We start from the raw sequence: 13,814 nt of genomic DNA on the forward strand, positions 1-13,814 counted from the left end.
CCTCCTGGAGCAAGGGCCCCTGTGTCCAAGCTGAGGACACACTGCCTCACACTTGATGCACACCACTTGGCTGCGGCTATCTTAAAAAGCAACATCCAAGGGTGGAAACGACTCAAATGTCCATCAACAGACGAGCAAACAAACAGTATTCTGGCCATACACTAAAATACTATCTAAACCTGAAAAAGAAGGATGTCTTCATTATATGTCAAAACATAGATGGACCTCAAATACATGATGTTAAGTGAAAAAAGCCAGACACAAAAGGCCACATATTGCATGAGTCCATTAATATGAAATATCCAGAATAAATCAATCCATAGAGACAGAGCAGATAGGTAGGGGCCTCCCTAGTAGCTCAGATGGTAAAGCATCTGCCTGCAGTGCAGGAGACCCAGGTTCTATCCCTTGTTCGGGAAGACCCCCTGATAGAGCGACTAACACACACACAAGGGGTAGGGGAAGGTGAGGTGGACAGTGATTTCTTAAATGGATATAGTGTCTCCTTTGGAGGTGATGAAAATGTGTTTTGGAAGTAAATAGAAATGATGGTTACATTACATTGTCACTGTTAAAAATAGCATGGTGGTTCCTCAGAAAATCAAACAGAATTATTACATGAGCCAGCAATTCTACTCCGAGGTATAGTCTCAAAGGAACTAAAAGCAAGGACTCAGAGAGGTACTTGCACATCAGTATTCATAGCAGCATTATTCACAACAGCCAAAAGAGTGATAAAAAGATTCATCAAGATGAGTGGATAAACAAAATGCGGGACTACACATATTATTAAATATTATTCAGTCTTAAAAAGGAATGAAATTCTGACACGTTACAAATGAACCTTGAGGACACTACACTAGGTGAAATAACGCCAGTCACAAAAAGGTCACATGTGATTCTACTTTTGAGTTATATAACCAGTCAAATTCATAGTAAAGTGAAATTGTGGTTGCTAGGGGCTGGGGAAGGGAAACTGGGAAAATTATTGTTTAATAAGTTTCAGTTTGGGGAGATGAAAAATTTCCAGAGTGGATGGTTAAAATTATAAATTTTATATTATTATACTTTACCGTAATAAAAACATTTTTAAAACTCTTTCATTTCAGGTATATATCAAAATGCAGATTCCCAGGCTTTGGGCCCAGAGTGAGACTGACCCAGGACTCAAGCTGTACACACCTGAGAATCGTTGCCCCTTCCTCTCCTCACTGAAATGACATTTTGAACCTTAATTCAGTTTACTAACCTCCCCATCCCTTTTAGTATCAATGGAAACTATTTAGGATACACATTATTATAAAAACACTATTTAATCTTTGTATTCAATAAACCACCTTCATAGATGGAACCCTTGAATTATACCTGACTACTATACTAAAAGAGAGACCCGTGGAAGACCACTTCAGAGGTATCTGTAACCCTCATAAATGTATGTCCCTACCGATCCAAGGGAAGAGTTCAGAAAAGTCTCATATTTTTCTCTCCTCCCCGCTTCCACCCACTTTAAACATGAAAATTTCCACTCTGGCCTCTTTTCTGACCAGAACTGTGGAAAAGTGAGGAACACAAAGGACAGCAAATTCCACTACAGTCAGGGTTATTTCTCCTGATTTGAAATGATAATGGAGCGATGGGGGCCCTTACGCAATCTGCTCAGATTGGCTCTTTTGGAGGCATTCTGTGAAACAGCACTTTCCAGTGTCTTTAACATCTTCCGTACAAGAGAGCAAAACTGCATGGAGTGACAATGGACCAAGACAGGAGAAGTCAAGGCCTTGCGGTACAGCAGTCTTCTAGAACAGAAGCCAGAGCTCAGACTCTAATCATTCTACAGGCACTCCTATTTCAAACAGGAGTAGATAAACTGTCATGGCTACCAAACTCCTCTGCCTGGCATTCAAGACCTTGCCTCACCAGACACACTCCCTCATTTCCCTTCTCATCTCTCGATTTCCCTTCATAGAAGGTCAGACTGACCTGTTACCTATTTGCCACCTAATATCTCTGCCTCAGTGCCTTTCTTCATGCTGTCCCCATGGCCTAGAAAATTCTTGCTCTAAATTCCATTGATCCAAACCCTTGTTTTCCCCTGCCACCTCCTTTAGGAAGTCCTTCCGATTGTCCCCAGAAGGAAATCATCCCTCCATCCCTTCCAATCCAGTAACTTTTCTGTACCTCTCTTACAGTCTTTATCATATTTTACTTTGTATTTACCCTGTAGTATTTATCATTTTCTATTGTTCAGTTTTTATTTCACTTACTTAAAAGCTCCTTCAGACTGTATCATTGCTCTCTGTATTCTAACTTTTGTGGCAGACACCCCAGATTGCTATTCCTCTCTTCTATCCTAAGGGAACTCCAGAGTCTCCCCAATAACAGGCTACCTGGCTTCAAAGTCCATGAAACTTGCCATGGGCACCCCTGGAGTGCACAGCACCATCTATTATTCACCTATTATTAGAAGAGGAAATCATCAAGCTGGAACAAATATATGTTTAATTCTGGCTTAGGAAAGGAAAAGATCCATTGTTAAAAATCAAGGAAGAGGTATCATTATTTTTGCAAAAGGAACTGAAATTCCTCATCAACTTTTTATAAATTCATGTTTAAAAGGGCATTTGTTCAATTACTCTTTGCTTACCTCTGCCTGTCTCTGCAGCTGGTGTGGACATAATCTCTTAGGGTACAATAAGCCAGAACTCTAGGAGAAAGAAGACAAGGCAAGTCCAAGGGAACTCAATGTGGCAATTGAGACAGTTAGCACACTGCTAAGCCGAGAACTTTCTGGAGGGAGGAGGTGACTATCCTTGGAGCTGTTCTTTCTGTCACAGGACAAACAGAAATTGTTGGTTTTGTAGGCATGGGGGTGGGGAAAGCAAGCATAAGAGGAAAAGAAGCTTAGAGCAGAGGAACAAAATGTAATCATCCAGAGAAGGGGGGAGGGGAGGGGAATGGTCAATCACTGCTCTGGTCAAGAAACCAGAGAGGGAATTCCCTGGTGATCCAGGGGCTAAGAGGGTGCCCTAGTCAGGGAACTGGATTCCACAAGCTGCAACTAAAACCCGGTGCAGCCAAATAAATTTTTTTTTAAAAAAAAAAAAGCTTTTTGTCCACTTCAGCCTGCTTTCATCAATCTTTCTCTAGCCAAATTATATACTCTGTGTTTATGTGTGTGTGTGCTGGACAAGGGGTCAGCAAATATTTTTTTGCAAGGATCAAATAGTAAATATTTTAGGCATTGCAGGCCATACAGTTTCCGTTCCAGCTACTCAGAGCTGCCAAGTCACACAAACACAACCAGGGACAGTATGTTTTTATACTGTATGCCAATAAAACTTTATTTATGGAACTGAAATTTGAACTTCATATGATTTTCAGGTGTCACAAAAGATTATTCTTCTTTTGATTTTTTTCCCCAACCATTAAGTAAGCCAACAGGTTATATATGGGTTTATACCATATGTATAACAGTAAAGGCAAGAAGCCATGCCAGGGAGTGATAATCCCTACATTTTGGGTGGGACCCCTCCTGTGAAGGGAAGAAGGGGATTGGGATTGGGTGCAGTTTGCAAGGGGCTTCAGTTTTCTCATCTTTTGTTCCTTATGTTGGCCCGTGGACACAGGGGTATTTGGAAAAGTACCATTCCTTGTACTTTTCAGTAGGTCGGAAATATTTCAATAGAAGTTAAAGCGAAGGCACATAAACTGAGTATGCTCCAGTTCATTTCTATTTGCACTAATGACTATATCAGTAACAAACAAACAAACATTTACCCATGAAAAACTTTTCAATTTTTGAACTGCTATATGAGATTTTCCTCAGGATCTCAAACACAAAGAACTAGATATCTGGCAACAATGAATTCACATCTCTTATCTAAAACATCTTGATTTTACTTCTGCCTAAGGCACTTTATGTTTTCTAAAACAGCACCTTGTGGTCAATTTAGTATACAAATTGCTAATACAACTCCACAAAATGGCACATTTTTAAGGCAGGGAGCTATGCTAGGTCCCCAACAGTTGCTTCCTGAAAATTCTTTTGTGTATTATTGCATAGCTGAGTAGTGTGACAGGGATCAAAAGATTAGAAATAATTTCAATTAACTCCTTCCACTAATATAAGTAGCAGAATAACCATTGAATTTTGCCTCAATTTATACTGGAAAACAGGTAGCATTGACCAAAATTACAGAACTTGTTAAAATGCTGTTTTAAAGAATCAAAACATCACAAAATGCTCTGCAGGAATGAAAAGCTGAAAATGATGTAATAGGATAGGCAATAAACTATTTATAAAAACCTTTTGATTTGGGGTTTCTAGACTCTTTTTCTACCCACTCTCCAGCATCCTTCTGTTCTCCACTCATATACACTTTACCTGCAAATGTATCATATCATCATGTCTTCTGTCTGTCAGTCAGAAGGAGAATCTATCCTCACAGGACTCTGATACCAATGAGCTCATCATCTTTCACTTCAGCAAATAATTAGAACTGACAAAGATTGTGCTCTATTAACTAAAATAATTATTAGAAAAAGATATTCCTTAAGTTCAGATACCCCCAAAAAGAGAAAGCAGGAGGACTTTAGAACCCAAACAGGAAGTACCACCTCCAACGCAGGGAAATGGGGATTAAGTTCGGCTGATCCTTAGTACAGAAGATTAAAAATTACCACAGAGCCTTTGTCACACCCCTCCCACTGAATGGTGGAGTGTTTTCCTCCACTTGAACTTGGGTGGGCTCTATGCCTGCCTTGACCTGAAAGTGACCCTGTGCCAGCTTCCAGGCCCAGGTCTGCAGAGACTGGCAGCTCTAATGTCCTCTCTGGGCACACTCACCCTTGGAGTGCCTGGCTGACATGAAGAAGTTCAACTACCCCGTAGGAGAGACCTTATGAAGAGGTTTGAGATGATCCCTGCCAAGGTGCCAGATATGTGAGAGAAGCCTTCTTGGATTCTTGGACCAGACAAGCCACAAACTGATCATCACCAACAGGTCCCTTTTGATGTATATATCCACATGAAGAATCTCCCTGCTGAGCAAGGCCTGAATCACAAGAGATGACAGGTATTCATTGGTGGTTGCTTGACCTACTAGGAAATCATAGTAGTTTAATGTACCAAGAGATAATTGAACCTACGGCTGATCCACGTTGATTATGGCAGAAACCAACACAATATTATAATTATCCTTCAATAATTTTTTTAATTAAAAAAGAAGAGATAATTGAAACCCTTGCATCATTCTGAAAACTACAGACTAATGTAACCCCTCACTTAAAATTTCTGGAGAGCAAATTCTCTGGTGGTCCAGGGGTTAGGACTCTGCACTTTCACTGCCTAGGGCTCAGGTTTGATCACTGGTCAGGGAACCAAGATTCCACAAGCTGCACAGTGTGGTAAAAGTTAATTAATTGATTAACTTAAAAAAAAAAATTCTGGAGAGGTGACTTTCACCCAAAACAAGGAATCTTAAGCAGTATTACTCTTGAGAGCAAAACTAGGCCCTATATAGATGGAAGTTTTTATAAACAGGCTATAAATCAAAGGGTTTTTTATAATTAGGCTAATTTATTCTCTTATCCTATTACGTCATTTTCAGTTTTCCATTCCTGCACAGAGAAGGAAGATTCTAGCTAAATATAAGGGCTTCCTAGTAGGGCTCTCCGTTCCTAGCCTGAAGTATCTCATGGATGAGGTATCATGATGATGCACCCACCACTGTAAGAATTCAAGGCCAGGACAGAATCAGAAAGCACGGCGACAAAACCCTGCAAGTTTGGAGTCAGAAAGACCTGTGTCTGGATCTGTTTGGCTATAATTACCTCTGTGTTCTAGAGAAAACTGCTTAACCTCTCGCAGTCTACTTGCTTATCGGTAAAATAGGAATATTAACAACAGCAACTCTGGCAGCTGTAATAAGCACCTGGTCCCTCGTATGTTCTCAGTGCACATGTTATCAGAGCATGATTATCACTAATGCTGCAAAAGCATTCCTACATTGGATGGAATGTCAAACCAGAAAGCCCCTGTGGTCCTGTCCAGCTGAAAAATGCTAGATGTCCACCCATGGACAATTTTGCTTGCTGAAAGCTAACTGGAAGCAGCCAAAAACATTTTCAATTACAACTCAATCAAGTCAATGGCATTCTCTTTCTATTAGCTTGAGGTCATTTAATTTGTACGTAAGCCCTTAATTATTTCGGCAGAAAAGAACAATTAATTTAACTCACGTGTCAAAAAAGTTTTGCTTTACTTGTTGGTTGACTTGACACACAGAGTTACAAAGCTCCATTGTGGATTTATCTTGTAGATGGCACACCGTTCTCCCTCCCTTAGTGCCAGCTTCCTCTGTTCCTCTCTATTCCTGGAGACTCAAAGTTCAAGTACAACTGCCATTCCCAGATGGCCCTGAGTCATGGACAGGACTTAGAGGAATAGTTTCAGTTCAGGCACTTACTAGTCCAGTGACTTGGGGCACATTAAGAAATCTCTTTGGGCCTCAGCTTCCTCATCTGGAGAATGGGGATAATAATGAATCCTCATAGAGATGTTCTAAAGATGAAATAGAATAATGACTCCATATGGTTCATATGCTGTAAAACAAAATGCCTTTTTCTTAGTAGTTATTACTTCTACAGCAAAATCATGGCAGGTAATAAATTCCAAGACAATGAAGCCAAATGAAAACTGAGAGAAGCAGCTCAGGATCTTAGATTCACCATTAGTTTCTCTTCTTAATTTTCATAGTTTGGTGTTTATTTCTTTCTGGAACAAGACGTTTTAATTAAAAAAATTCTTTTTAGGGGTTTCCTTGGTGGCTCAGAGATAAAGAATCAGCCTGCCAATGCAGGAGACACAAGTTCGATCCCTGGTCTGGGAAGATCCCACATGCCTCAGAGCAACTAAGCCTGTGCGCCACAACTACTGAACCTGTGTTCTAGAGCCCAGGAACCACAACTAGTGAGCCCACACACCACAGCTACCAAAGCCCACGTGGTAGAGCCTGTGCTCTGCAACAAGAGAAGCTACTGCAATAAGCCCGCACACTGCAATGAAGAGTAGTCCCCACTCTTTGCAACTACAGAAAAGCCCGTGCATCAATGAAAACCCAACACAGCAGAAAATAAATAAAATTATTTTTAAAATTAAAACTCCTTTTTGTTAATTGCTTTTATTTTCTTTGTATGTTTTAAAATATAAATTTCATTGAAGCATTTCATATGTACAGAAAATACACAGATTAAAAGAGTATTTCTCAATGAATTTCACAAACCGGACACGTGTCACCAGCACCCTGGAGGTCCCTCTTACATCCCTTTCTAGTCATCATTCAGCCAATTTGACAGCTATCCTGACTTCTAATTCCATAGATATGTCTCTTTTTGAACTTTAGGTAAAAGGGAATCATATATTTTATTAAGCCAGGGTTCTTTCACCAAAAATTAGGTTTGTGAACTGTGAACTCATTTTTACATGCAGTAATAGTCGCTCATTCTCACTGTATAAAGTATTCTATTGAATGAATATACCATAGTTTTTAAATTCATTCCACTACTGATGGATATCTCGGTTGCTTCCAGTTTGGGGATATATTTAAGGATGCTTCTAAGGGCATTGTGAAACTTATCTTTTGGTGAACATATGTAACAGATTTCTGTTGGGAACACACCTGGGAGTGAAACTGCTGACTCATAAAGTATGTCTACTTTCAGGTTTAGTGGGTCCTCTTTTAGGCACCTGGCGTTTTAATCAGTGCTTATTTTATATCTCCTCTCCCTGCTTCCAGGATCTTACTCTTTCATTTGATCTCATACAACAAACCCCACTTCGTTTGGTTAAAAACAGAATCGATCATGTTTGTTTCAAAACATTCTGTGATTTGGAAATGTCATTCATAACACTGTCACAATCAAGGTCTTTCCTCTTTGGCCTTCATCAATCATTTACTCATTTAACAAGTAAAGTTCCCAGCCTTGAAGCACCTCAAGGGACACACTAAAAAAGTAACAGCAAAGTAAGACATCTTAGAGCCAAGTTCTGGAGAACCCAGAGGATATGAGAAGACTTAAGAAGGGAGGAATTTTATGAGCTGGTGATAAGAAAGACTGGAGAGAGAAGAGGAAAGACAGTCAAAAGAACAACAAATTGTAATAAAAACGCATGAGTCCCAGGAGAAGGGAAGCATGTTTGATGTGGCAACTCCATGGGGTACTGCTGTGACAAGCCACATATGGGGCTGGAGCACAGACTGGAGCAGGGTTTTGAAGCGCCCATACAGTGTCCAAACCTTACCCTGCAAGCCTCAATTTCTCAATAAATATGACACATCCTACTGATGAGCAAGCTGCTTTTAGGTGGTAATAAGTGAAGGCACTTCAATCTAAAGGTTTGGCGAATTTAAACGTGCATTAGAAAAATATTAGTTTTCCAGTTAATGTAGGGAGATTAAGTTTCACTTTAAATAAATGTGCCTAAGCAAAACAAAAGTGAGATAATTTAAGGAAAAAATTAAACACTTATATAGGTAAAACACAGGGGAAAAATTATAAAGGCGGTAAGAAATGACTGGCATTGGGAAACTAACATAGAACTAGGGGAAGTTTTAAAATAGGGGAATGACGCAGTCAGATGTGTCTTTCACAAAGACAGTTGTTGAGTACAGGGTACTCAATCTCTGGCCTCATTTATCTCACTCTCCTGCATCCCTCTTGCTACAGATAGTTCTTCAGAACAGGCTTGTCTTGTCCCACGACCCTGGCTTCACAGCATATGTACGTGGTTGAGCAGTGAACTCCGAAGCCTGGCTGCCTGGATTTGGTCTCCAGCTCTCCACCTGGTAACCTGGCTGGTAGCAGGCTGGTAACCTGGGCAAACTGTCTTTCTGCTTTATTTGCCACCTCACTGGGTTGTAATGAGGACATGAAATGTGCCTGGCATTCAACAGGTACTATAGTACAAACATATGTGTTCATTTATATGATGGGTTTTATCTGCCATAAAATACACCCTCCTTTTTATGTCTTGCAAACCCTTGCCCATTTATTCAAACTCCAGCTGAAACCAAATGTCCATCAACTGATGAATGGATAAACAAAATATGGTATATCCAGACAATGGAATATTTTCAGTTATAAAAAGGAATGAAACATTGATATATGCTACAACATAGATGAGCCTTGAAAACATACAGGCTAAGTGAAACAAGCCAGACACAAAGGTAACGTATTATATTATTCTGTTTATATGAACTCCAGAACAGGCAAATACATGGAAACAGAAAGTAGATTAGTGGTTGACAGTGTGGGGGGGGAAGGGAAATGAGGAGTGACTACTTGAGAGGCACAGGGTTTCTTTTTTGGATAATGAGAATGTTCTGGAATTAGATGGTGGGATTAGATTGCACAACTTTGTGAAATACAAAAAACCACTGAATCTAACACTTTAAAAATGGTGACATTTAGGGACTTCCCTGGCAATCCGTGGTAGAGACTTTGCCTTCCAGTACACCCCTGTATAGGTTTGATCCTGGGCAAGGAGCTAAGAGTTTACATGCTTCATGGCCAAAAAACCAAAATATATATTAAAAAACACAATGTTGTGACAAATTCAATAGACTTTTAAAATGGTCAGCGTTAAAAAAAAACTTTTTAAAAAAATGGTGACATTTATGGTATGTGAATCACATCTCCAAAAACAACTACAAAATTCAGCTAAGGTATCTGCCTGGTGGTCCAGTGGCTAAGATTCCCAATGGGGCCTGGGTTCCATCCATGATCAGCAAACTAGATCCCATATGCCACAATTGGGAGTTTGCATGCCACAACTAAAGATCCCGCCTGCTACAGCTAAGACCCAGTGCAGGCAAATAAATAAATAAAAAGAAAATATTTTTTTAAAAATCCAGGTAAAAGACCCTATTCCTTCCTGAGCACCCCCTCCTCTGGAACTCTTGTCCAGACTGTGTGGCCTGTTATATCATAGTGAGTTGGGAGAGGTCTTGGAAAAGACCCTGATGCTGGGAAAGACTGAAGGCAGGAGGAGAAGGGGACCACAGAGGATGAGACGGTTGGATGGCACCACCAACTCAATGGACATGAGTTTGAGCAAGCTCTGGGAGTTGGTGATGGACAGGGAGGCCTGGCATGCTGCAATCCATGGGGTTGCAAAGAGTCGGACACAACTGAGTGACTGAACTGAACTGGGAGACATCAGCTATCCCCACCGGAGTGTAAGCAGCCTAAAAGGCAGGGAGGGTAGGTGATTCATCTACAACTCTGAATTTATCAGAATGACCAGTACCCACTAGTTGCTCCAGTCTATGCCTGCTGATGGAGTAAGTAGAACCTTACTATTTGTGGGAAGAGCAGACTCGGAGAATACTTAATGTCCCCAAGTGCCCAGGCTCTAAAGTACCAACCCAGTGACCAACCAATGCGGGGGCCCAACCCCTGTTGAGTATTAAGACTGTGTACAAAACAGCATAAAAAGCCCTTTCTTTTGCCATCGAGACTGAAACAAGCTTAGACTTGGATTTCTTTTTCTCTCCTGTCAACTAGGCTTGTTTGTGCCCAGCAAACATGCAAATCCTGAACTTAGAGATTGTTGGAGCAATGACAATCTCTATTCTGACAATCACTGACCTGCCAAAGCCATTGTTAGTAAAGCAGGTACAATTCTAAGATCCTGGCAAGGAAGCCACACTCTGGGTGAATGCATGTTATGAAGTAAACACAAGTAGCAGACATGCTGCAAGCAGGACACTGGTGAATGAAGTAGAGTGTCTTACATGAACATTCCTTAGAGTTAGTCTGCTAATCCTGCTGTCATCGCTGATTTGGAAAAACAAGATGACATGAAACATGTGAACTATCTGCAGTGGTTGGATACATTTCCATGCCTCTTCGTATACCCACCTTTGTTTCAGAAGGTAGGTGTGAAATAGAAAAAAAAATTCAGAACATCAATTTAGAAGGCCTGAGTTAGACTGTGAGTTCCATGTGAACTGTTCCACGTGAGCCTCAGTGTCCACCTCTGTAAAATGGAGACCCCGAATATTTCAGGGGCAGTGCAAGGATTAAGTGAGCTAACTTGAAGGAAAGTAACACAGACTTTCATTTACGGTTCAAGGACAACTATGCGAAAAAGCACAAGCATGTTATTCAAAGGTACAAAAAACTTAACAAGTAGGAACCCAGGTGATTTTTCCTTTTTTTTCAGTTTCCATTTGTATTTACTTTCTATAAACTACATGTTTTGCCTATGCGATAAAGTTCTATTCCCAAAGTTTCTTCCTACCTCATCTCTTTCTGGGGTTAGGGGTTCCCCCTCTAACTGGCAACTACCTGTTTTTCATATCTCTGAGCCTCTTTCAAGACTCAAGAATCATATCCACCTAGAGGGGTGGGATGGGGTGGGAAGTGGGAGGAAGGTTCAGAGGGAGGGGACATATGTATACCTGTGGCTACTTCATGTTGAAGTATGGCATATACCAACACAATATTGTAAAGCAATTATTCTTCAATTAAAAATAAATAAACTAAAACAAAACAAAGGAATCACAGCTAATTCCAGAGCCAAACTGCATGGCTTTGAAATCTGGTTCTGCCCTTACCAAGCAATGTAACCGTAGCCATGTTACTGGATCTCTCTGAAGCTCGGTCTTCCAGTCTGTAAAATGGAGATAATAATTGTATGTACCTCCTAGTGTTTTTATGTGAATTAAATGAGTTCATCTTTGTAAAGTGCTTAGGACAGGACCAAGCACTTAACACATGCTATGTAAATGTTAAGTATATTAAAGGTCTCATCTTTATGAGGAGTTTCCTAAGGTTCACTCTTCTCCACATACGCCTCCTCAGGTTAAACTGATGCTACTGATCCCTAACAGCATCTAGAAGATTTCACAGCACTCATTTTTAATGTTGTCAGTCTGTCTGTACTAGCCTACAAGCTCCTTTAAATCATACCTGTTTTTATTTCTAGAAGATAAATGCATTAGACACAAATGTAATAGACACAATAAATGTAGACGAAACAAATGGTTTTCAGTGAATCAATGAATGAATAAATAAATACCTCTGTCACAAAAGTGGGGGAACCAGATTTGATCCCTGGTCAGGGAACTAGATCCCACATGCTGCAGCTAAAAGATCCTGAACACCACAATGAAGACTGAACGATCCCAAATGCAACAACTAAGATCCAGCACAAACAAATAAGTAAGAACTGAGAGTATTGAGAGTATTTCTTATCCAGTTTGTATCTCTAATGCCTGATACAGAACCGTTTACTCCATGAGTAAATGGCTTAAGTTATTACTACTAGACAGGCCAACAAATCACACAGAATTATGAAGAAGAGTTTTGGAAGCAAACTTGAAAGTGCTATTTGATTCTTGGGCAAAACCACAGATCATCTTAGGTTAACTGGGACAACTTTCCATCATAACAAAAATATCATAGATGTACATATCTACATCTCCAGTGCCACAAGAGGAACAATGAAAATAATCAAGCATTCAGAAAACTAAGATCATGGCATCCGGTCACATCACTTCATGGCATATAGATGGCAAAACAATGGAAACAGTGAGATACTTTATTTTGGGGGGCTCCAAAATCACTGCAGATTGTGACTGCAGCTATGAAATTAAAAGATGCTTGTTCCTTGGAAGAAAAGTTATGACCAACCTAGACAGTGTATTAAAAAGATTTACTTTACCAACTAAGGTCTGTCTAGTCAAAGTTATGGTTTTCCCAGTAGTCATGTATGGATGTGAGAGACAGACTATAAAGAAAGCTGAGCGCTGAAGAATTGATGCTTTTGAACTGTGGTGTTGGAGAAGACTCTTGAGAGTCCCTTGGACTGCAAGGAGATCCAACCAGTCCAACCTAAAGGAAATCAGTCCTAAATATTCATTAGAAGGACTGATGCTGAAGCTGAAATTCCAATACTTGGCCGCCTGATGTGAAGAACTGACTCATTTGGAAGGACCCTGATGCTGGGAAAGATCGAAGGTGAGAGGAGAAGGGGATGACAGAGGATGAGACGGTTGGATGGCATCACCGACTCAATGGACATGAGTTTGAGTAAACATGAGTTTGATGGACAGGGAGGCCTGGCGTGCAAGAGTCGGACATGACTGAGACATTGAACTGAACTGAACTGATAGGACACAAGCCTCTTCAGAACAGAAAGATGAAGACTGAAAAAGAAAAGGACTCATATCAAAAGCATGAAGGGTCAAGAGAGCCACGTGCAGGTAAATCCACTACCTTGAGAAGCCTGAAAGTTAGCTTTAGAGGGAAGAAAAGTAAGCACTTCTTTAACACAACATAGTAAATTGTAGGGGCTTACCTGGTGGCCCAGATGGTAAAGAATCTGCCTGCAATGAGACCTGGGTTTGATCCGTGGGTCAGGAAGATCCCCTGGAGAAGGCAATGTTTGAGCCAGTTGATCTTAGGGGTAAAAGGAGGGAAATGGAGACAAGGTCCCTGGAATTTGAGAGAAATCACTGATCATGAATCCATAATGTGTGAAGTGTTGGATAATGGTGTCTGGGGTTTGAATCTGACATTCAAAGAGTGTAACTAGAAATTCACGGGTTACACTATATAAAATATATCCTATGAAGTCTGCTAGAGGCAGGAACAAAGGCCCTGATCTAACAGGGTACTTGTAGAGCTTTTGGGACCTTAAATGACCTGACCGAGCATAACCCAAAAAAGTGTTCATTGATTGTAATTAACTCCTTATGGAAACTAGTTAAAAACTAAGCTTCCTTCGGCCAGGAACAACTATAAAC

General features: G+C 40.4%; 1 protein-coding gene across 5 annotated transcripts in view; it reads right to left on the bottom strand.

The window, feature by feature from the left end:
• RBM47 (RNA binding motif protein 47) overlaps positions 1 to 13,814 on the bottom strand; it is a 177,237-nt gene that overhangs the window by 146,707 nt on the left and 16,716 nt on the right. Inside the window, exon 1 of one of the 5 annotated variants that reach the window (XM_055434456.2) lies at positions 2,645 to 11,615. The exons of the other annotated variants lie outside the window; for them this stretch is intronic. The gene's annotated coding sequence lies outside the window, so the exon portion shown is untranslated. Of the gene's footprint in view, positions 1 to 2,644; positions 11,616 to 13,814 lie in introns of those variants that run through there. 5 annotated transcript variants of the gene reach the window in all.

Source organism: Moschus berezovskii, chromosome 5 (assembly GCF_049115385.1).
Source record: "Moschus berezovskii isolate FMDL1 chromosome 5, NW_MosBer_1.0, whole genome shotgun sequence".
Classification (NCBI taxonomy): Eukaryota; Metazoa; Chordata; class Mammalia; order Artiodactyla; family Moschidae; genus Moschus; species Moschus berezovskii.